Source organism: Oncorhynchus clarkii, chromosome 11, assembly GCF_045791955.1.
Source record: "Oncorhynchus clarkii lewisi isolate Uvic-CL-2024 chromosome 11, UVic_Ocla_1.0, whole genome shotgun sequence".
NCBI classification, from domain to species: domain Eukaryota; kingdom Metazoa; phylum Chordata; class Actinopteri; order Salmoniformes; family Salmonidae; genus Oncorhynchus; species Oncorhynchus clarkii.
The window spans coordinates 20,746,178-20,769,892 of NC_092157.1; positions in this window are offsets into that span (position 1 = coordinate 20,746,178).

Below are 23,715 nucleotides of genomic sequence, written 5' to 3' on the forward strand. Positions count from 1 at the left end.
TACTGTAGCACCACAGAACCCTTTCATTAGTCCTTCTCATCAACAGATGTTGTAGATACATTCAGTAAACCTACCAGCTGAAGCATAAAGTACACACACACACAGACACACACACAGAAAGAGAGAGACACACACACACAGAGAGAGAGAGAGAGAGACACACAAACACACATACACACAGACGCAACTTGTGTTCCTCTCCGCTCTCCGCTCTCCGAGCATCCAGCCCCCAGCTCTGCTGTCTCCAATCTCTCTGGGTACACAAGACTAACAGTCAAACCCAGATCTGGAAGTAGACGGTAGCAAGGCGCCGTACTGTGGAGAGAGACTGGGGGATGACAAACCAGCAGACCAAGAACTGTGGGGATTTCATGCAAGCTTAAATTTAAGCACGCTGTTTGGGGTCTTTATTGTTCCACTGAGACCAAACTTAAATGACGACGGTCACTGGGGACCGGCGCTGGCAACCACAGGCCCGCCATGCATACGGGAGTGAGGAGAGATGAGAGTCTGCAATCTGCTGAGGAGACGGGGGGACGGCCCCATAGGCACAGATCTAGGATTTGTTTAGCTCACCAAGATGTAACTTTAAACAGAGGAGTAACAACATGAAGCTGACTTTTAAATCAGTGTCCAGGGCCAAAGTCTACTCTGGATACTGATCCAAGGACAGTTTTACATTGTTTTAGGACTGAGATTGATGGGATCCTTTTTCATTTAAATATTATGACAGGCTCTGAAATGTTCCTGTGTAGGGGACGTTACTTTTGTCTTGAAGTGGTAGAATGAAACAGGTTGTATGCGAGTCACACACACGCACAAACAGACCTGCACACAGACTGGACATTTGATCATGGCATTGCTCTGATAGTGGTCTGTGACCTAAAAGAGCCTGTCTGTTCTGATGTCTCATGATGACCTTATCCCAGGGTTCAAGGTATCCTGAGCATGTGCACTTCACACAGTTCCTACTGAAGCAAGAGTAATCTGCACAACAAGAATAATAACAGAATTGTCTGAAACATTTTAGGGCACAGAGAGGAACAAAATAGATATTGAAAGGACTTGATACAAGCAGGGATAGGTGAAGGGGAATCCCTGTGGGGAAACACAGGTAGACAGCCACCCCCATCACCCACTCATGTCTCACAACCTGAACCCAACCCCGCATTTCACGCGTTGCATTCCAGAATGATTGGAGAGGCAATGTTGTGTTCTATTTCCCCCTGGCCTTAACCCCAGGGTCCGATCAATGTTTCCCCTCTTTGATGTTTTAACCCATGGCTATTTCAAGGGAAAACAGCCCCTCCTTTGAACCAGATGGTTCCTGTTGCATGCTGGGAGCAGCAAGGTAGTGTTGCAGTTGTGTGGGTCCCACCTGTGGTTTTAATTATAACATATGACGGGGGGACACAGTGGAATGTGATGCAGAGAAAAGCAGTGCTGACCGTCACTGTTCTACACTGTCTAGGAGGAAGGGAGGGAGGGAGTTTGTAGATTGAGGGGTATGTGTATTTTGTGTGTTTTTCAATTTGTGTGCTCTCTCTCTCTCTCTCTCTCTCTCTCTCTCTCTCTCTCTCTCTCTCTCTCTCTCTCTCTCTCTCTCTCTCTCTCTCTCCTCTCTCTCTCTCTCTCTCTCTCTCTCTCTCTCTCTCTCTCTCTCTCTCTCTCTCTCTCCATGGGTGAGGTTTTCATCCAATTGAGATGTGCTGGGATGTATTTTGCACAATGACATGCATGTGGTATCTCCCCAGCTGTCTTGTTTTCATATCTCCCTTATTATCTCTATCCTCCCCTCCATGTCCTGAAGTGATCTAACTTTTAAACGTTAAGTCCCCTATTGAGAGGACTTTGAGTGGTTTCGGACCGGCTCCGACCGCCATTTTTGTGTACACAGCGCTCTGTGAACGGCGCACCTCAAATGCTCTGCACTCCGGGAAAACTCTGGTTGTCCAACTTCACATGCCGCTCGCCGCTCTCATCTGAGATACAGTATGTGAAATCTGACACCTCATTTACATAGGAAGCGACAAGTCACATTTTCTGGCCTATGCAGACAAAGAATCGATTTCCTCCAGGTGTGAACCTCGCAGCTCTGCTTACAATACGGCATATGAAACAGGAGACCCTAGCGATTGCAGCAAAAGCAGTATTATTATCTCGCTGTGATGATTTAGAGTTCTCAACATGAAAAAATGCAAAATCATTTTGTAGAATTGTAACAAGACCACTTTCTCTTTGTCACAGAGGGAAGCAGCTGAAGATGTAAAAAGTCGGCAGGCATTTGAATGGAGTCTCTGCTCGCTCAGAGGACGTTGTGCTCTGTCGTCAGTTATATGAAATGGTGCCAATTTTTTACTGTCACTAAATATGATCATATCTATTTTACAGTTAAAATAAATATTAATTATTGTAGCAAGTCGTTTATAATTTGCTTGATTCTATATTTAGAAAGTATTTAAATAATTTAAAGCCCTATTCTCCCACTTTTATTGAATACACCCCAAAAAATGTATGTAGTTGTTTCAATTATTTATTGTGAAGTAACTGGCTCCACAGCCTTTTGTTGTTGTTTTTTACTCAACCTTTTGGTCCAAGCGTTCGCTGAACAAATACAAAAATTGTTGGCCCAAACTTAGCTCCACCTTGAGAAAATGTAGGCAAAAATTCTGTCAACTTAAAATAATGTGTTTGCTCAACTTGTTTCATATGTTCAATCAACTACAAATTATTAAATTATTAAAAAGGTTATTAAGGTTAATTATATAAAAGGTTGGGGAACTAGTTACACAGATTGTGCATATTTTTCAGATTTTAGCATAACATTTTTTCAGGTTATACATTTGACACACATTTACATAGTGCATTTAAACAGTAATTATTATTCAACATGTCCTCACCTGGGATTTGAACTCACAGGGTCTTGGTTCATGGTTTGCCAATGTTTTTTCCTGTATTGCTGTTTAATGTTTGTGGGTCAAGTTACTCTGTTTTACTGTTACTCGTTAATCGATATGACAAATAAATTATTTTTCTTGATTGAACTTTTAACAGAGCTGAGATTTACTTTGAAGTTGTCCCCACATGCTTCAAGATGGCCACCAAGAAAGCTAAGGTAACTGACTAACTGGCTACTAATGACTATCGCCCCATTGCACTCACTTCTGTCATCATGAAGTGCTTTGAGAGACTAGTCAAGGATTATATCACCTCCACCCTACCTGATACCCTAGACCCACTCCAATTTGCTTACCGCCCCAATAGGTCCACAGACGACGCAATCGCAAACACACTGCACACTGCCCTATCCCATCTGGACAAGAGGAACACCTATGTGAGAATGCTGTTCATCGAAGACAGCTCAGCATTTAACACCATAGTACCCACCAAACTCATCATAAAGCTTGAGACCCTGGGTCTCGACCCCTCCCTGTGCAACTGGGTCCTGGACTTTCTGACGGGCCGCTCCTAGGTAATGAAGGTAGGAAACAACATATCCACCCCGATGATCCTCAACCCTGGGGCCCCAAAAGGGTGCGTTCTCAGCCCTCTATTCTTACTCATCCCTTTACATTTGTGTGTATAAGGTAGTTGTTGTGAATTTGTTAGATTACTTGTTAGATATTACTGCATTGTCAGAACTAGAAGAACAAGCATTTCGCTACACTCGCATTAACATCTGCTAACCATGTGTATGTGACCAATACAATTTGATTTGATTTGACTTGTAGCAGTACAGGCAGGGTGGCCTAGCAGGAAGATTGGAATGCCTGAACCAAGCGGTTGTGAGTTCTTAGGTGAGGGCATGTTGAATATAAATTGCTGTATAAATGAACATGCACAATGTAATCATGTATGTCAACATGTGTCAAATATGTAAGTTAAAAACATTTATGTTAAAGGCATTCTGTGTGTGTGTAACTAGATCTGTGTGCCCTTCCAAGACGACGCAGCAGTAAGTTGTGTTCGTTTTCATCCCATGTAAATATTGTCTTTTTCTGTTTATTTGTATACATTTCATTATATTTAATCTCTTTTTTCCATTTTTGAATTAAATATACCTTCCTCCAACCCGCCTCACCCAATGTGGTACGGATCTGCTATTTTTTAGACCTTATAACTGGAACTTCCATCAGAAGCTAGCCATCCGAAGCTAGCCATCCGAAGCTAGCCATCCGTAGCTAGCCAGCTAATTAGCTACCAGCTATTTAATAATTGTTAGCCACTGGAAACACAGGAAACACTGTCACCACTGATATATCCACGATATTCGAGAATTTCTCTACAGCTGGCCATGCTTTCCACCTGGCTAACCCAACCCCGGCCAACAGCTCTGCACCCCCTGCAGCAACTGGCCCAAGCCCCCTCCCCCCCAGCTTCTCCTTCACCCAAACCCCTATTACTAGTCTGTTCAATCATCGATAAAAGACAGTACTGTGCAGCCGTCTTCATTGAACTGGCCAAGGCTTTCGACTCTGTCAATCACCGTATTCTTATCTGCAGACTCAACAGCCTTGGTTTCTCTAATGACTGCCTCACCTGATTCACTAACAGCTTCTCAGATAGAGTTTAGTGTGTCAAATCGGGGGGCCATTTGTCCGGACCTCTGGCAGTCTCTATGGGGGTGCCACAGGGATCCATTCTCGGGCCGACTCTTTTCTCTGTATATATCAATTATGTCGCTCTTGTAGGATTTTGTAGGATTTTTAATGAATTTATTTGCAAATTATGGTGGAAAATAAGTATTTGGTCACCTACAAACAGCAAGATTTCTGGCTCTCACAGACCTGTAACTTCTTCTTTAAGAGGCTCCTCTGTCCACCACTCGTTACCTGTATTAATGGCACCTGTTTGAACTTGTTATCAGTATAAAAGACACCTGTCCACAACCACAAACAGTCACACTCCAAACTCCACTATGGCCAAGACCAAAGAGCTGTCAAAGGACACCAGAAACAAAATTGTAGACCTGCACCAGGCTGTGAAGACTGAATCTGCAATAGGTAAGCCGCTTGGTTTGAAGAAATCAACTGTGGGAGCAATTATTAGGAAATGGAAGACATACAAGACCACTTATAATCTCCCTCGATCTGGGGCTCCACGCAAGATATCAACCCGTAGGGTCAAAATGATCACAAGAACGGTGAGCAAAAATCCCAGAACCACACGGGGGGACCTAGTGAATGACCTGCAGAGAGCTGGCATCAAAGTAACAAAGCCTACCATCAGTAACACACTACGCCGCCAGGGACTCAAATCCTGCAGTGCCAGACGTGTCCCCCTGCTTAAGCCAGTACATGTCCAGGCCCGTCTGAAGTTTGCTAGAGAGCATTTGGATGATCCAGAAGAAGATTGGGAGAATGTCATATGGTCAGAATAAACCATAATATAACTTTTTGGTAAAAACTTAACTCGTCGTGTTTGGAGGACAAGGAATGCTGAGTTGCATCCAAAGAACACCATACCAACTGTGAAGCATGGGGGTGGAAACATCATGCTTTGAGGCTGTTTTTCTGCAAAGGGACCAGGATGACTGATCCGTGTAAAGGAAAGAATGAATGGGGCCATGTATCGTGAGATTGAGTGAAAACCTCCTTCCATCAGCAAGGGCATTGAAGATGAAACGTGGCTGGGTCTTTCAGCATGACAATGATCCCAAACACACCGCCCGGGCAACGAAGGAGTGGCTTCGTAAGAAGCATTTCAAGGTCCTGGAGTGGCCTAGCCAGTCTCCAGATCTCAACCCCATAGAAAATCTTTGGAGGGAGTTGAAAGTCTGTGTTGCCCAGCAACAGTCCCCAAACATCACTGCACTAGAGGAGATCTGCATGGAGGAATGGGCCAAAATACCAGCAACAGTGTGTGAAAACCTTGTGAAAACGTTTGACCTCTGTCATTGCCAACAAAGGGTATATAACAAAGTATTGAGAAACTTTTGTTATTGACCAAATACTTATTTTCCACCATAATTTGCAAATAAATTAATTAAAAAACCTACAATGTGATTTTCTAGATTTTTTTTCAAATTTTGTCTGTCATGGTGTACCAAGTGTACCTATGATGAAAATTACAGGCCTCGCTCATCTTTTTAAGTGGGAGAACTTGCTCAATTGGTGGCTGACTAAATACTTTTTTGCCCCACTGTACCACCCACCACTGCGACCGGTGGGCCTCCAGGGTGGCGCAGTGGTTAAGGGCGCTGTACTGCAGCCCAGGCTCTGTCGTATCCGGCCGCGACCGGGAAGTCCGTGGGGCAACGCACAATTGGCCTAGCGTCGTCCGGGTTAGGAAAGGCTTGGCCGGTAGGGATGTCCCTGTCTCATCGCGCACCAGCGACTCCTGTGGCGGGCCGGGCGCAATGCGCGCTAACCAAGGTTGCCAGGTGCACGGTGTTTCCTCCAACACATTGGTGTGGCTGGCTTCCGGGTTGGATGCGCACTGTGTTAAGAAGCAGTGCGGCTTGGTTGGGTTGTGTATCGGAGGACGCATGACTTTCAACCTTCGTCTCTCCCGAGCCCGTATGGGAGTTGTAGCGATGAGACAAGATAGTAGCTACTACAACAATTGGATACCACGAAATTGGGGAGAAAATGGGGTAAAATTCAAAACAAAAACAATAAAAAATATAAATAATAAATAAATAAATAAATGAAAGGTCCACAGCCTTTTTTAGGTAAGACGACCAAATAATCATTTCTAGTTCAATGAACATATGAGTTCAATGAACATGTGTTTCAGCAAAAACATCCTTTTGAGTTGACTGAATTTTTGCCTATGTTTTCTCAAGTTGTAGCTAAGTTTGGGCCAGCAATAATTTTTTGTTCAGCTACTTTAACAGTTTGACCAAAAATGTGAGTAAACCAAAATAAAGTCTGTGGAAGCAGGTACTTAACAATTAGTAGTTGAAAGAAAATGTAGAAAAAAGTAATTTAGGATTTTTCATATTTTTATCATATTTGTACTCTGCACTTGAGCTTGTGTCCTCAAAAGTGACTACACCTCAGCAATTTATAACTAATTTTACCAGAAGGGTGAGATTTTAATCTTTCTGTCAGTATAAGTATTACTCGGTATTGTTAAATAATTAAATAATTACTATTGGGTATGTCCATTTAGATGGAAATCTACATTTTGAAATAATATTTAACAGGCTAAATTCTACACATACAGTACATCCATATATCCTCCTCTTCCTTTGCTCTCACTGGCGTATGATTCGTGTCTGTCACTGCTGTGTCTCTGCATGGCTCTCCAGCTTGTCTCCCTGGATGAACTCCCATCAGATTAACTCACTCTCATCGACTCCGACCTCCCGGCCCCTCCCCATGACACACACACATGTGCACGTACCTACTGGCAAACAGACACACAGGCCCACACAAACATACACACACATACATGCATACACACACACACACACACACACACACACACACACACACACACACACACACACACACACACACACACACACACACACACACCACCCCCTCCACACACACTCACATCTCCAACCCCACCAGGATCCCGAGGGTCCACCTCTCCCCCTCTCTCTGCTAACACCTCTCCCTCGCTCCTCCTTTTGACATTTCTCTTCCCTATATCATCTGAGATGTCCAGCTGGGTGTTAGGTTATCTGTGCGGCTAGAGATGGGCGCTCCAACTTCACCCCCTACTAAGCCCCCATCCCGAACCTCGCCCCAACTAGGTCGTCACTAGGCCCCCCAGTGAAGCTCCCAAACCTTTCCTCCAATAGGCACACATGTAAGGATCTTTAAGACTCACTACACTATCCAGGTCTGGGTGAGGAGTCCCCATGTTGCCAGCAGCATACCACCCTGCATCCCACAGCTGGCTTGCTTCTGAAGCTAAGCAAGGTTGGACCCTGGATAGGAGACCAGATGCTGCTGGAAGTGGTGTTGGAGGGCCAGTAGGAGGCACCCTTTCCTCTGGTCTAAAAAAAATCTCCCATTCCCCAGGGCAGTGATTGGGGACATTGCCCTGTGTAGTTTGCTATCTTTTGGATGGGACGTTAAATGGGTGTCCTGATTCTCTGTGGTCAATAAAGATCCCATGGCACATATGGTAAGAGTAGAGGTGTTAACCCTGGTGTCCTGGCTAAATTCCCAATCTGTCCCTCATACCATCATGGTTACCTAATCCTCCCCAGTTTACAATTGGCTAATTCATCCCCCCCTCTCCCCTGTAACTATTGCCCAGGTCGTTGCTGTAAATGAGAATGTGTTCTCAGGCAACTTACCTGGTAAAATAAGGGTAAAAAAAAATATATATATATATATATATATTATATATATAGATATATATATATATATATATATATAACAAAACAAAAAAATATAGCTAAGTAGCTTTAAAAACTCTGGTAAGATAAAGGCCTTGCGTTTGCTGTCCCAGGTTCCTTGTAGCTGTAATGCCAAACTCTGGAGTACACTTCATCTTTCATGTTTAGTTATTTTGACCCCAACTTTTAAAAGGCTTCAGAAAGTTAGTTTGAGTTATTTCTCTGTAATGTATTCAGCCAGGAATCTAGAGGATCTAGGCTGTTTTTTTCTTCCTTCTCTCCTAGTGTGTGTTTCATGCTGGTGTTTGCATGTGTGCGTGTTTCATACCAGTGTGTGTGCATGTGTGTGGATGTGTGTATCTGATATCTGTAAGATGCCTGTAGGCTGGTCCCACGAGAGAAGCTGAGCGCTCATTCGACACAAACAGGGTCACAGAACAACGCCTCAGCCAGTTGTGTGGAGTTTACTTAAAAATTTGCCAAGCATTTCTGCAAGTACATCACAGGCACATCACAGCCAGTCAACTAGGTTTTCATCTTGAATAACAAACTAATTATGATGCCGCGTAAAATAATGCAGCGAAATGGATCTGCTGATATTCTGTGTAAATTGAATTAGATCATGCAGTCATAAGTCATAAGATCATAAGTGCATCAGAGCAACACACAATAATGTTTCCCTTGTCTCATAGATGTAAGTATTGATCAAGTTATTATTTTCCACCTATGATCTCACCTGCTTTACTTACCCTCTCATGTACGATGTCTATTGTCATTCTTAACAAACAGTTAGGGTTAATCACATAACAGGCCTGACAAAGTGAATGACTGGCAGGAATAATATGCAGGCTCTGGTTTCAGGGTGACAAGCAGAGGACACAACAGCTGTTGTCACATGCAGACCTTGCTGTTCTGATTGTGGACCGATGTCACACCTCCTCCTCCCTCCCCCTCTTTCCTGCCTATCTTGTCACCCCCACCCTTCTCCATCTCCTAATTTTATCGTTCTCTTATTTTTTGGTCTCTTCGGTCACTAGCCCCTCTCCTCTTCTCCTCTTTGTCCGTCACATCGCCGACTGTTCCTCTCCCTCTTTCCTTTCCTATGTGTCTCCTCACCATCTCCCTTGGTGACACTGACAGAAATATAGGTCTAGGGATAAGGATTCTCCCTCTGTATATTTCTCTCCTCCGGGCCCCTTAACCTTCCTCTCTTCTCTTCCCCTCTCTCTCCTAGCTCCTCCATTCCCTCCCCACCATGAGTTCCAGTGATGGTTCGGGGGGCATGTAGCTTTCACCATGGTACCAGAATGTTGTGTAATTGTGGCTCATGAGACTGTTTCCCTGACAGCTGGTCACACCTGGGCAGTCCACTGTGTAGAGGAGAACCCCCAACACTAGTCATTGGTATGCTGGGAGTCACGGCATTAGGGCTGTGGGACTGCAAAAAAAAACTGTGTTCTGGACCGCGTGTAGGCGAGTGTAGAGGAGTGTTGAGGGGCCTACTGGACATGTGTCACCGAAACAGGGTGATGTCTCAGTGACACCCAGTCACTGACAGACATGTCTATGAGCTTAACATACTCCCCATAGCCTGCTCCACACCAACATTGGGATAATATACATACATCAAGTATAGCACTGTGCATTGTGTCAGATAAACTTACAGAGACTACTGTACTTGAGTGACAGGTTGAAAACTGGTGTTTTCTCCAGTTCCATACAGTAGGTACTGTTTTGCTCTTTAGACTATTCCGAAGGAAAGACTGACTGATATGTTTGGATGTGAGTTACATAGAACGAGATCGAGTGAGAAATATGGAGACAGATATGGAAAGAGTTAGGGACGTTCATTTTCATACTTTATTCCTCTGACAGTTTGACACCGAACAGGTCCTAGAACCGTGAGTCAAACCTGTGAACTCACCCTAAGGGACGAGGAGAGGAAACGAAAGCCTTTGTCATGGAGATGGAAAGTTAAATTATTCTGCAGTATGATAAGAGATCACTCTGAGATCAGTGGGCAGAGTGGCTGTCTGAAGTTACACAGATGAGAGAGAGGTAGAGAGAGGAGGAAGGTGAAACAGTGGGGGAGAGTGAGAGTAAATGGGAGGAAGGGGAGTAAGAGGGAGAGAGAAAGAAAGAAAGAAAGAAAGAAAGAAAGAAAGAAAGAAAGAAAGAAAGAAAGAAAGAAAGAAAGAAAGAAAAAGAAAGAGAGGACCCCTTTGTAACAATCATCACTGATTTCTTACACTCATAAGTCAGAAATGATTTTGGGGTTACACATAGTAAAAAAGCAACTGAAAAACGAAAAGAATATGTTTTTTTTAGAATGTAAGAGATATTTTTCAAAGGTTCCAGTTATTTTGTAAGAACAAGAATGAGCCCCTGATGATCAGACAAAGATTTGTTATGGGGTTCAGGATGTGGACATGAGGCTTGAGTTAGAGTTAGGGTTTGAGTTACGGTTAGAGTTAGGGTTAGATTTATGGTTAGAGTTAGGGTTAGAGTTCGGTTTAAGAAGGTTTCTGTTTGGGCTGGTATCAAACCTTGGGTTGCACGGGCCTATTGAAACTTCCTGCTCTGTTTGCGTATTGCAAGTTAGTCTGGTCTGGAGAAGGTGGGAGAACAGTTGTTTGCCTGAGAGATCAAAGGAGGCCTAGAGCTCAGAGGGGTCACCTGCGACTGTTCAATGAGAGGAAGACAACAATGAGAGGAAAGCAATGGTTGATTAAGTGCTGAGGGTAAGGTCCGAGGGTGGAGGGAAGGGATGGGGTCACGGGGATAGGGATACGGACCCGGGTTAGGGAAAGGGTAAAGATTGGGTGTGGGCTGTTCACTCAGGTCAGGATTCAGATCATGTTTTCACACCCGAAGATATCATCCAGGTAGCGTCTATAAAACATGGCTGTCATCGCCCAGTCTGGCATATACACTAAATGTTGGTATAGGCCGGAGCCAATTTCTTACCCATCGCTGTCCCATGAAACAGTAGGTAGTGTTGGTTATTGAATGTGAAATCCTAGTTTTTTAAGATATACAGTATTATCTCCGGACTGTAGAGTCAACAGCTGCCAAGCCTGATGAGATGTTGGTGTTGAGAGAGTCTATGTCTTTGGAGAATAAATATACAGGTACTGGAATAGTATGGCATGTTTCTATGAAGTGGGTGTATTTGTTAGATGGGATTGAGAATTTGGCTGCTGGTGAAGAAGACTCACTCCCATAGTCTGACGCAATCAATCTTCCCTTGGGGACCTCAAATGGGACTGTTCAGGAATCTGGTGCTCGGTGGATCTTAGTGTGGAGATTGAAGAGTCTCTGTCTGGATAGTCCATCTAGATATTCCTTTTGTCTATGTATAATGTATGTCTTTCCATAGAGGTCTGCTATTATCTGCCTGATTTGTGTGTGTCTGGATCTGTGCAGAAGCGGGGATAGGAGTGTAATGTTGTATGTTAGTCCATTTCAAGCCAGTGGGTCAAGAGTTAGAAAGATTACGATTGCCTCTTGCCAAGATTGACCGTGAAGTTAAGTTAATGGAGCTTGCAGCACAGAGAGCGCACTTCCGGCACAAATAATGAGATTTCATCCTGAGCGCCGCCCAGCTTCAGACATTCATATAAAAAAACGGTGTTTCTATTGAACAAGCTTTAGCTCGGCTGGAGCAGGGCCCATGAAGAAGATCCGCTTGCATTGGGCTGAGGTAAAGAAAGCAGCCCAAGACCGACAACCTTTAGTACAGGCCTTGTGTTCCTCCAGGAACCAAAAGGAAATTAAAGGGATACTTTGGGATTTTGGCAATGAGGCCCTTTATAAGTGAGTAAGCAAGTAAGTTATGGTTAGGGTTCAGCGTTAGGGTAGGGGTTGAACCAAGATGTGGACATTAAGCTAGGGTTTAAGTTGGGGTTGTTCTTGGGGTGGGCTTCTAGGTGAATACATCATCAAAACGCCACGTTATACAGTAGCTATAGGCAGGGTCCCGTTTTGGATTTCTGCATGTTTTCAGTAGAGAACTGGGAGTAGCAGTACGCAACATGTTCGTTCCTTCCACCCTGAGTCAGTCAGACTGCGTAGCTTTCATCCTGGCTGATATGGCAAATATCAACAACATGTTCGAGTGCAGAGGCAGAAGGCCAGCCATCTTACTTAACCAGCCCGATGAATTATGGATGGTATGTAAATCATCTTCGGTACATCATGCTTTCGTGGAGAACATGGCACAAATTAAATTCTCTTTTGAATCACTGGCGAGCTACATTTGAGTCGTTTAGCAGAGGGACTTACAGGAGCAATTAAGGTTGAGTGCCATCCTCAAGGTTACATTGACAGATTTGTCACCTAGTCAATACAAGGATTTGAACCAGCAACATTTTGTTTACTGGCCCAACGCTCTTTTTTGGTGCCTTCCAGCCTAACGTTAGTCCGTTTAAATTGAGGAGCTCCAACACCCAGCTAAAGCTGAACTATTGATATGGGTCTTTCAAAACTTAGAGAACTAGTTTTATAGACAGTTCTTTACCAAATAACCTCTCCAAAAGATAAGATGATAGAGAATTAAAGATAATGTAGAACCCATTAAACAACTGATATTCAATGAAACCCATTCTGAGGGGTTGAAACATTGTTAACATACCACATTGAACCACATCTAATGTTTATGCATGTTTTATTTTACCTATATTTAACTCGGCAAGTCAGTTAAGAACAAATTCTTATTTACAATGACGGCCTACCAAAAGGCCTCCTGTGGGGACAGGAGCTGGGATTAAAATGAACAAAAATAAATTAAATATAAATATAGGACAAAACACACATCACGACAAGAGAGAAAACACAACACTACATAAAGAGAGACCTAAGATAACAACATAGCAAGGCAGCAACACATGACAACACAGCATGGTAGCAACACAACATGACAACAATATGGTAGCAAAGCAACATGGTAGCAGCACAAAACATGGTACAAACATTATTGGGCACAGACAACATCACAAAGGGCAAGAATGTAGAGACAACAAAACATCACACAAAGCAGCCACAACTGTCAGTAAGAGTGTCCATGATTGAGTCTTTGAATGAAGAGATTGAGATAAAACTGTCCAGTTTGGGTGTTTGTTGTAGCTCGTTCCAGTCGCTAGCTGCAGCGAACTGAAAAGACGAGCGACCCAGGGATTTGTGTGCTTTGGGGACCTTTAACAGAATGTGACTGGCATAACGGGTGTTGTATGTGGAGGATGACGGCTGCAGTAGGTATCGCAGATAGGGGGAGTGAGGCCTAAGAGGGTTTTATAAATAAGCATCAACCAGTGGGTCTTGCGATGGGTATACAGAGATGACCAGTTTACAGAGGAGTATAGAGTGTAGTGATGTGTCCTATAAGGTGCATTGGTGGCAAATCTGATGACCGAATGGTAAAGAACATCTAGCCCCTCGAGAGCACCCTTACCTGCCGATCTATAAATTACGTCTCCATAATCTAGCATGGGTAGGATGGTCATCTGAATCAGGGTTAGTTTGGCAGCTGGGGTGAAAGAGGAGTGATTACGATAGCGGAAACCAAGTCTAGATTTAAATTTAGCCTGCAGCTTTAATATGTGCTGAGAGAACTCCCAAGTACTTGTATGAGGTGACTACATCAAGCTCTAAACCCTCAGAGGTAGTAATCACACCTGTGGGGAGAGGGGCATTCGTCTAAGAAGGCTTTGTGGTAGAGCATTTAACACAAAATCTGGGTAGGGGCCAGCTGAGTATAAGACTGTATCATCTGCATATAAATGGATGAGAGAGCATCCTACTGCCTGAGCTATGTTGTTGATGTAAATTGAGAAGAGCGTGGGGCCTAGGTTTGTGCGTGAATGTAATGATGCTGATTAAACAATTGGCAACCTGAAAATGCAAAATAATTTTTACTGGAAAAAATGCAATTTGCAGCACTGAAGCTGAAAAATCATTCCTCAGTTTGGTTTTTGATTGCACTTGACTCCTAGCCTCTCGTTTTGACTCATTTGAGAGCTACAGTACTTGAGACATACAATCAGAAAGAGAGAGAGAGCGCTCTGTGCCCAACATTTGGGAAGAGAGAGAGCAAGATGTAGATAGAGAGATGGAGAGGGAGAGATGGCGAGAGTGAGAGAGTGGGAAGGAGAGAGGGAGCGTGAGCGAGAGAGAGAGAGAGAGAGAGAGAGAGAGAGAGAGAGAGAGACAGAGACAGAGACAGAGACAGAGACAAGGACAGAGACAGAGAGAGAAGGACAGAGAGAGAGAGAGAAGGACAGAGAGAGAGAAGGACAGAGAGAGAGAGAGACAGAGACAGAGACAGAGACAGAGACAGAGACAGAGACAGAGTCAGAGACAGAGACAGAGAAAGCAACAGAGAGAGAGAGAGAGAAGGACAGAGAGAGAGAGAGAGAAGGACAGAGAGAGAGAGAGAGAGAAGGACAGAGAGAGAGAGAGAGAGAAGGACAGAGAGAGAGAGAGAGAGAGAGGTTCTGACAGCGGATCAAAGATGAGATAAGGTCAGGGGTCACAGCTGGTGGGGCAGAGGACAGCACAAAACACTGTCCCAAGATGGACACACACGTCACTCAAAAAACACACACATAAATACACACAAACAGTGCAGCTGGAGTCTGACTGTCATTTTACAGTACAAACACTGATAGACACACACACTCACGCACAACACATGTACACATCACATCCAGGCTTCCCATGTTAAATTGATCAGCCCTAACTATGGCAGTGTACAGTACCCCATACTGCCCTAACTATGGCCCTAACTATGGCAGTGTACAGTAGCCCATACAGATCAGCCCTAACTATGACAGCGACAGAGTTTTAATTTCAGACTCAATAAGGAGAGACTAACGCTGAGAGCTTTCATCATATCAGGCAGGCTCTGCTCTTCTCATCATATCACCCCAGCTCGGCTCTTGTCTGCTCATCCTGTCTCACATTACCTCCCTTAAGGACGAGCTCCAGCTTCTCTCTCACATCCCAACTAATATTGACAAATGAGCTCAGGCCTGATAGCTAGTACAGCGTATACGTGCTTCTGTTTTTCATGGCAAAACGACATTAGAATTAACCAGTCTTGCTTGCTCATCAAAATTAAAGAGTGGGTTTTCTGTCAAGCATTAAAAAACATTACAGAGAAGGCAGTCCCTGTGTTTTTGATTGAAGAATGAAAAAAATGCACCTCTCTCTCTCTCTCTCTCTCACTCTCCCCTCCATGTCTCCCTTCTTCTCCTCTTCTTCGCCACTAATTCTAGTTGGTGATGAGTCGCTGGCTCATTTCCCTTTTCAGACACACACACACACACACCCTTTTCCCTCATCGGGGACGTTAGCGGAACGTTGTGGAGCAGGAGGCTGTTGACGCAGTAAACACAGGGAGGGCTACATTTAAGATGGCCGCCCATCTGCCACCGTCACCATGCTATGTCGCTATGCTAATGGCTGCAGCAGAATCATTTAAGCGTAGATAATAATAAAAGGGTAAAAGAGGGGACTTGTTGTGGCTTACTACCGTGTGTGTCAGGCCAGGGCGCTAATTTGCTGTCAGACCTCAAATACTGTAGGATTATTGTTTAATTCTCTTTGTTTTTTGGCTCATTATTATTGCCCTGATGTCTCCTACCTACTGTACATTGTTTATGATGCTTAGAGGAGACAGCAGAAGGCATAGTAACGTGGTGGGTTTGGCTCACTGAAGGCTGGTGGGAGGAACTATAGGAAGACGGGCTCATTCGAATGGCTGAAATTGAATCTGTTTGATGGGTTTGATACCGTTCCATTTATTCCATTCCAGTCATTACAATGAGTCTGTCCTCCTATAGCTCCTCTCACCAGCCTCCACTGGTTTGGCTGGTAGTAATTGTAAAATGAATAGCTTCTACCCCCAAGCCATAAGACTGCTGAACAATTAATCAAATGGCCACCGGATTATTTACATTGACCCCCCACCCCTTTGTTTTTACACTGCTGCTACTTGCTGTTTATTATCACTTTACCCCTATCTACATGTACAAATTACCTCAACTAACCTGTACCCCTGCACATTGACTCGGTACCGGTACCCAATGTATAGAGCCTCATTATTGTTATTTTGTTGTGTTACTTTTTATTTAAAATTATTTTTTTAACTTTAGTTAATTTAGTAAATATTTTCTTAACTCTATTTCTTGAACTGCATTGTTGGTTAAGGGCTTGTAAGTCAGCATTTCACGGTATTCAGCGCATGAGACAAATACAACTTTATTTGATTTAATAGTCATGCAAGGCAGGCAGGCAGGCAGGCAGGCAGGCAGGCAGGCAGGCAGGCAGGCAGGCAGGCAGGCAGGCAGGCAGGCAGGCAGGCAGGGGAATTTGGCTGAGGGAGGCAGGATACTTTGCAGGCTGGTTGATGCTCTCTGTCATGTGTTCTCAGGAGCCTGGGTGTGGGCTGGGGTGCTGGGGAATTGAAGCAAGGGTAGCCTCTCCCCCCTCCAACACAGGGCCATCAGGGCCAATGTAAGGAGTTGAAGGCCAACTCCAGATGAGAAGAATTGACAGGAGAGTGGTGCCAAATTAGAAATATTGTTCCTCTCTCACTCACTCTCTCTCCCACTCCCCTCCTCTGTCCATTTCTCCCACACTCTCTCACTCTCCATCAGCCTTTACCTTCCTCCATCGCCGTTCTCTCTCCCTCTCTCTTTCTTTCCACCCTCTGTTGAGTGAATACCTGCCAGAAACACATACTGTAACGTGGTCTCCTTGGAATAATTGCAGGAATCTGCCACACACACACACACATACACTAATGGCCTTCTGTTACCTGCGCTCTCGCGGCAGGCGAGACTCTGCGTGTGCCGCGTAGATAATGAGATGTATGCGATGGTGCTTTTGTGTGTTCTGTAATTAATATCAGACATGAGGTGAGAGGTGCGAAGGCTCATATGCTGCCAGCCGCCTGCCGTATCTACTTACATATACCTTGAAACGTGTTCAACCTCATCTGACAGATCGCACCGTAAATAGTAACTCTAACGTCAGCACCCCTGTCATTTTCCTAGTCGGTTGTTTGCTCTGATTCTTGTCATGGTCTACGGTATCGGATGTACGGTGTTCTTGGTGCTCTCCATCATTATCCACATTATATATCTCCTCTCTTCCCGTGACTTCCTTGTACCTTCCCCATCTTGGGAATATTCAGACACAGCTGAACACAGCTCTGCCACATTCCCCTGGTATGCCTGAGATATTTCCTCCCTTGCTTTTTCCGGCTGCCTCGCTTCATTCAGCTCCAACCATTAATAAAGTTTATTCTCTTCCTGTATTTTTTCCGCCTAATTCCCACTTTTCCGGCAGGCATGTCACGGCCTCCCCGCTGTCTCTGCCGTTCCACTTCCTGTGCCTGGCCTGGAAACGAAAACACAAACATTTCAACCTATCGCTAATTGTAGTTACACACATAACATGACTAGTAATGGTGTTAAAGTACAAATCAAATCAAATTGTATTTGTCACATACACATGGTTAGCAGATGTTAATGCGAGTGTAGCGAAATGCTTGTGCTTCTAGTTCCGGCAATACAGTAATAACCAACGAGTAATCTAACCTAACAATTCCACAACAACTACCTTATACACACAAGTGTAAAGAATGAAGAATATGTACATAAAGATATATGAATGAGTGATGGTACAGAACGGCATAGGCAAGATGCAGTAGATGGTATCGAGTACAGTATATACATATGAGATGAGTATGTAAACAAAGTGGCATAGTTTAAAGTGGCCTGTGATACATGTATTACATAAAGATGGCAAGATGCAGTAGCTGGTATAGAGTACAGTATATACATATGAGATGAGTAATGTAGGGTATGTAAACATTATATTAAGTGGCATTGTTTAAAGTGGGTAGTGATACATTTTTTACATCAATTTTCCATTATTAAAGTGGCTGGAGTTGAGTCAGTGTGTTGGCAGCAGCCATTCAATGTTAGTGGTGGCTGTTTACCAGTCTGATGGCCTTGAGATAGAAGCTGTTTTTCAGTCTCTTGGTCCCTGCTTTGATGCACCTGTACTGACCTCGCCTTCTGGATGATAGCGGGGTGAACAGGCAGTGGCTCGGGTGGTTGTTGTCCTTGATGATCTTTTTGGCCTTCCTGTGACATCGGGTGGTGTTGGTGTCCTGGAGGGCAGGTAATTTGCCTCCGGTGATGCGTTGTGCAGACCTCACTACCCTCTGGAGAGCCTTACGGTTGTGGGCGGAGCAGTTGCCGTACCAGGCGGTGATACAGCCCGACAGGATGCTCTCGATTGTGCATTTATAAAAGTTTGTGAGTGCTTTTGGTGACAAGCCGAATTTCTTCAGCCTCCTGAGGTTGAAGAGGTGCTGCTGCACCTTCTTCACCACGCTGTCTGTGTGGGTGGACCAATTCAGTTTGTCCGTGATGTGTTCGCCGAGGAACTTAAAACTTTCTACCCTCTCCACTACTGTCCCGTCGATGTGATCAAACGTATAATGTCTTGTTATGGAAGTGAAGTGGACGAAAACAGAGGAACTTCTCCGTTGAGAGTGTGAGACAACGGGAAGTGGAATTGCTTTCTGTCTTCAAGGAAGTCACACGCCCGATATGCAAATGACCGTTAGGCTTGCTTTTAAACTCAGCGACGTACTTAGCTGCCATGTTAGTCGCTATTTATCACCATGTCTTCCTGGAAGACAGAAAGCAATTCCACTTCCCGTTGTCTCACGCTCTCAACAGAGAAGACGTTCCTCTGTTTTCGTCCACATCACCTCCATAACAAGACATTATACCTTTGATCAAGGAACCACTAATAGCCTATTAAGACGTAATAATAACAGAAAATATGCAACTTCTGATACACAACCTAATTCAACTAATTAGGTCCATCTGCTTCCCATCTACAAGACTTGGGTGAAAATGTGTCAGAAGAAGCATTCATAGCCAACGCTGAACACAGGCATCTCCTGCATGTGGCACCTCCTGCATGTGGTGTTATGTGTAGCTGTAGCCTTGTGGTTCCTCAGGCTCAGTCCCGTCATTATTTTTACATTATGCTGTATCCTGGAGGCATTTTCGCTGAGATAAAAAAAAAAGAAAGTATGCCATGCAAGTTGAATATTAGTTTATATTTTAGCAACGTTGAGTCCCTGCATTACAATAGTTTTCCATAATTGGGAATTGTGCTGTAATAATGTAGGCCTATGATGAAGATGATCATTTTAGAATTCCAACATGTAGTATAGTGTATATGGAGAAAACCCCCATAAACAGTCCATGTTAGAAAGTGTTTCTAAGTAGGTTGTACAGCTACAGTATGTGCTACCTGACTGAAAATAAATTATGCACAAAAAAATACACAAACAAATGTGCCATATCCTTTTTATAACTTTGTGATAACAGGTAATTGATACAGTAGGGGAAAGCGTAAAGACACCTTATGGTGTGGGAAAATTACCATAACAAGAATAACTAAGGTGATGAGATGATGGATAGTTGAAATACCAGTGAAACGAATAGCAAGAAGGTTACCTCATAAGACATGGAATTAAAATACCCTTTTACCCGGGCATCATCGGCTGCAGTGACAAGATCATACTTGTCACGTTAAGATTAAGATTTAAGATTAAGGTCACTGTATTTGTCTATTGCACACAAGGTTCAGCCCAAAATTGGACTTTCGCTTTTAACTCACGTCCTCCAAAGTCCATTTTAAGTCCATGGCCCCTATCAAAATATGATTGAAATAAGTTCAGCTGCATTGCAGTTTCCCTTATCAGACTATGTTTATATATTTCCCCTCAAAATGTCTTCATCAGTCCTTTGTTCTTGTTTTTTTGTTATGTTAGTGCAGTGTTTTCTAGATTATGCTGTTCTCAACTATTATTTGGTCTGTTTTTTATATTTTGTTCCTCTGGAATAGATGTTTACATGATACCAGTTCCTAATGAGACCTGGTAACCAAGGAGACAGTCACAAAACTGTCAAGTTTCGAGTCTTTTCAAAAATCTCATGTGGGGTGTGTTCTCCAACTGTCAAAGAGGCACTTTCAACACGACATCTCCTCTGGCGAATTTTCCGGCGAATTCAGCCAGTTTGTGAACTGTTTTCATCAAAACACACAGTCACTGACTCTCTCTGGAGATTCAAAAACTGCACAAAGAGCAGACTGTTGAATAAATAAAATGACACAAGCAATCAGGTTTGTAATTCTTCTGCTGGGTTGCCATACAGTTCTCATTCCCAGTGGTTCAATGAACTAAAATGCATCAATTGAATGACAGTATTGGATGAACACTTGAAAAAATGGCAATCAGAAATAAATCACATACATTTTCTGTAGAACATCAGTACTTGAGGGAGTTGAAGCAATGTCATCAAATTTATGTTGAAATGTTTGAAAGAAACTGGGGTCACATTTCTCTTTCTCTCTTTATTTTTCTTACTTTTCCTTTTATGTTGTTTATCCATAAATAAAAATGTATCCTTCATGTCTCACCTACACCAGTGTAGCATTGAAGACAGATTGTGCTTAACAGCAGAGTTAACGTTGTGCTTTGATTCATTTCAGACCATCACATGGCCCTAGCATTGTAAGTGTTGAGGCCCTTGAACGAGGTGTTAAGTGTGACCGACACTGGAGGGTTAAAGCATATCAAAGACATGCTTAGATTAGAGGAGAGTGGATAGGGTCCTACTCACCAGGGGTTGGAACCAGTTCAGGGAACAAAACCGAGAACAGGACACCGAGAAGCGAAGTAATCTCTAGTGTTCCGAAACAGAACCATTATTTTAAAAGCATTTAATTCCCTTATTTTACTCTCCAAGCATATTTTTTCTAAAGTGCCAATGCAAAGAACTTACTCTTTCTCTCAGAAATGTCTTCTTAACTACTGTCTCACTCAGAAATGTCTCCTTAACTACTGTCTCACTCAGAAATGTCTTCTTAACTACTGTCTCTCTCAGAAATGTCTTCTTAACTACTGTCTCACTCAGAAATGTCTCCTTAACTACTGTCTCTCTCAGAAATGTCTCCTTAACTACCGTCTCACTCAGAAATGTCTTCTTAACTACTGTCTCACTCAGAAATTACTTCTTAACTACTGTCTCTCTCAGAAATGTCTTCTTAACTACTGTCTCTCTCAGAAATGTCTCCTTAACTACTGTCTCACTCAGAAATGTCTTCTTAACTACTGTCTCACTCAGAAATGTCTTCTTAACTACTGTCTCACTCAGAAATGTCTTCTTAACTACTGTCTCACTCAGAAACGTCTTCTTAACTACTGTCTCACTCAGAAACGTCTTCTTAACTACTGTCTCACTCAGAAATGTCTTCTTAACTACTGTCTCACTCAGAAATGTCTTCTTAACTACTGTCTCACTCAGAAATGTCTTCTTAACTACTGTCTCACTCAGAAATGTCTTCTTAACTACTGTCTCTCTCAGAAATGTCTTCTTAACTACTGTCTCACTCAGAAATGTCTTCTTAACTACTGTCTCACTCAGAAATGTCTTCTTAACTACTGTCTCACTCAGAAATGTCTTCTTAACTACTGTCTCACTCAGAAACGTCTTCTTAACTACTGTCTCACTCAGAAACGTCTTCTTAACTACTGTCTCACTCAGAAATGTCTTCTTAACTACTGTCTCACTCAGAAATGTCTTCTTAACTACTGTCTCACTCAGAAATGTCTTCTTAACTACTGTCTCACTCAGAAATGTCTTCTTAACTACTGTCTCACTCAGAAATGTCTTAACTACTGTCTCACTCAGAAACGTCTTCTTAACTACCATCTCACTCAGAAATGTCTTCTTAACTTCTGTCTCACTCAGAAATGTCTTCTTAACTACTGTCTCACTCAGAAACGTCTTCTTAACTACTGTCTCACTCAGAAACTTCTCCTTAACTACTGTCTCACTCAGAAATGTCTTCTTAACTACTGTCTCTCTCAGAAACTTCTCCTTAACTACTGTCTCACTCAGAAACTTCTCCTTAACTATAGTTATAACGTTTCACATTTACAAGCATGTAAACAACTAGCTTGCCTGCTCCATTGCAAGCTGCTCTATCCACACTGATTTGTGGAGTAATTTAATGAGCCAAATGTAACAACTATGTCGATTTCAAAGGTTAAAAAAGGAACAGAAAGGAACAATATAAACCTGTACTTGAAAAATATATATATATATGTTGGTCAGAGCAGTGGAAATTAAAAATTAAATTGTGAACGAAACAAATGGAAAATAATGTATTCCTCACGCTGTATTTATTTGAGTGTAAAGGCATGGATGGTCTGTCTGGAGGACGTATCCAGGATGAGACCACATCGATTTTTCTCGGAGCTGTCTAACATGCCTGACTGACATGTTTTCTGACATGATTACACCCAACTGGAGGTTGGTTGTAATCGCCCATCTGGTGTTGAGTTGGCGTTGCGTCATCGGGGGGAGGATATGTGTGTGTCTGTGTTGTAAGTGAACCTAAGCTAACCCCAGATTCCCTGTCAAATAACACCCTGCATCTCTCCATTACACGATTACACATGCACGTCATCAAGTAGAACCCATATTAGATCAGAGACAAGACACAAACACACACACCTTACACCCACACCCCAAACACACACATAAACACCCAACCCGCACATACACACAAGCACACACACACACACACACACACACACACACACACACACACACACACACACACACACACACACACCTTACACCCACCCCCCAAACACACACATAAACACCCCTCCCCCACCCACCCAACCCGCACATACACGCACGCAAGCATACACACACACACACGCACGCACGCACGCACGCAAGCACACACATACATACATAAACACCCCTCCCCCATCCACCCAACCCGCACATACACACATACACGCACGAACACACACACACACACACACACACACAGACACACACAGACACACACACACACACACACACACACACACACACACACACCTTACACCCACCCCCCAAACACACACATAAACACCCCTCCCCCACCCACCCAACCCGCACATACACGCACGCAAGCACACACACGCACGCATGCACACACACACACACACACACACACACACACACACAACAATTTTCCAATAACAATACCCTCCCATTCAAATAATTGTATAATGTTTCCTACTTTGTTTTCTCTATCCATCCTTCCTGTCCTCCTTTTCCATTCACACATACGGTGCAGTGAACAGCGGGAGACACCCCTTCTACTCCAACAGAGCCAGCTGTCAATCACACAACACATGACGGCATCCCGATGAGTGACAGCTGAGGCAGATGCACATTTCACTGAGGTGAGTAGGGACGACACAGTTGTGTGTGTGTGTGTGTGTGTGTGTGTGTGTGTGTGTGTGTGTG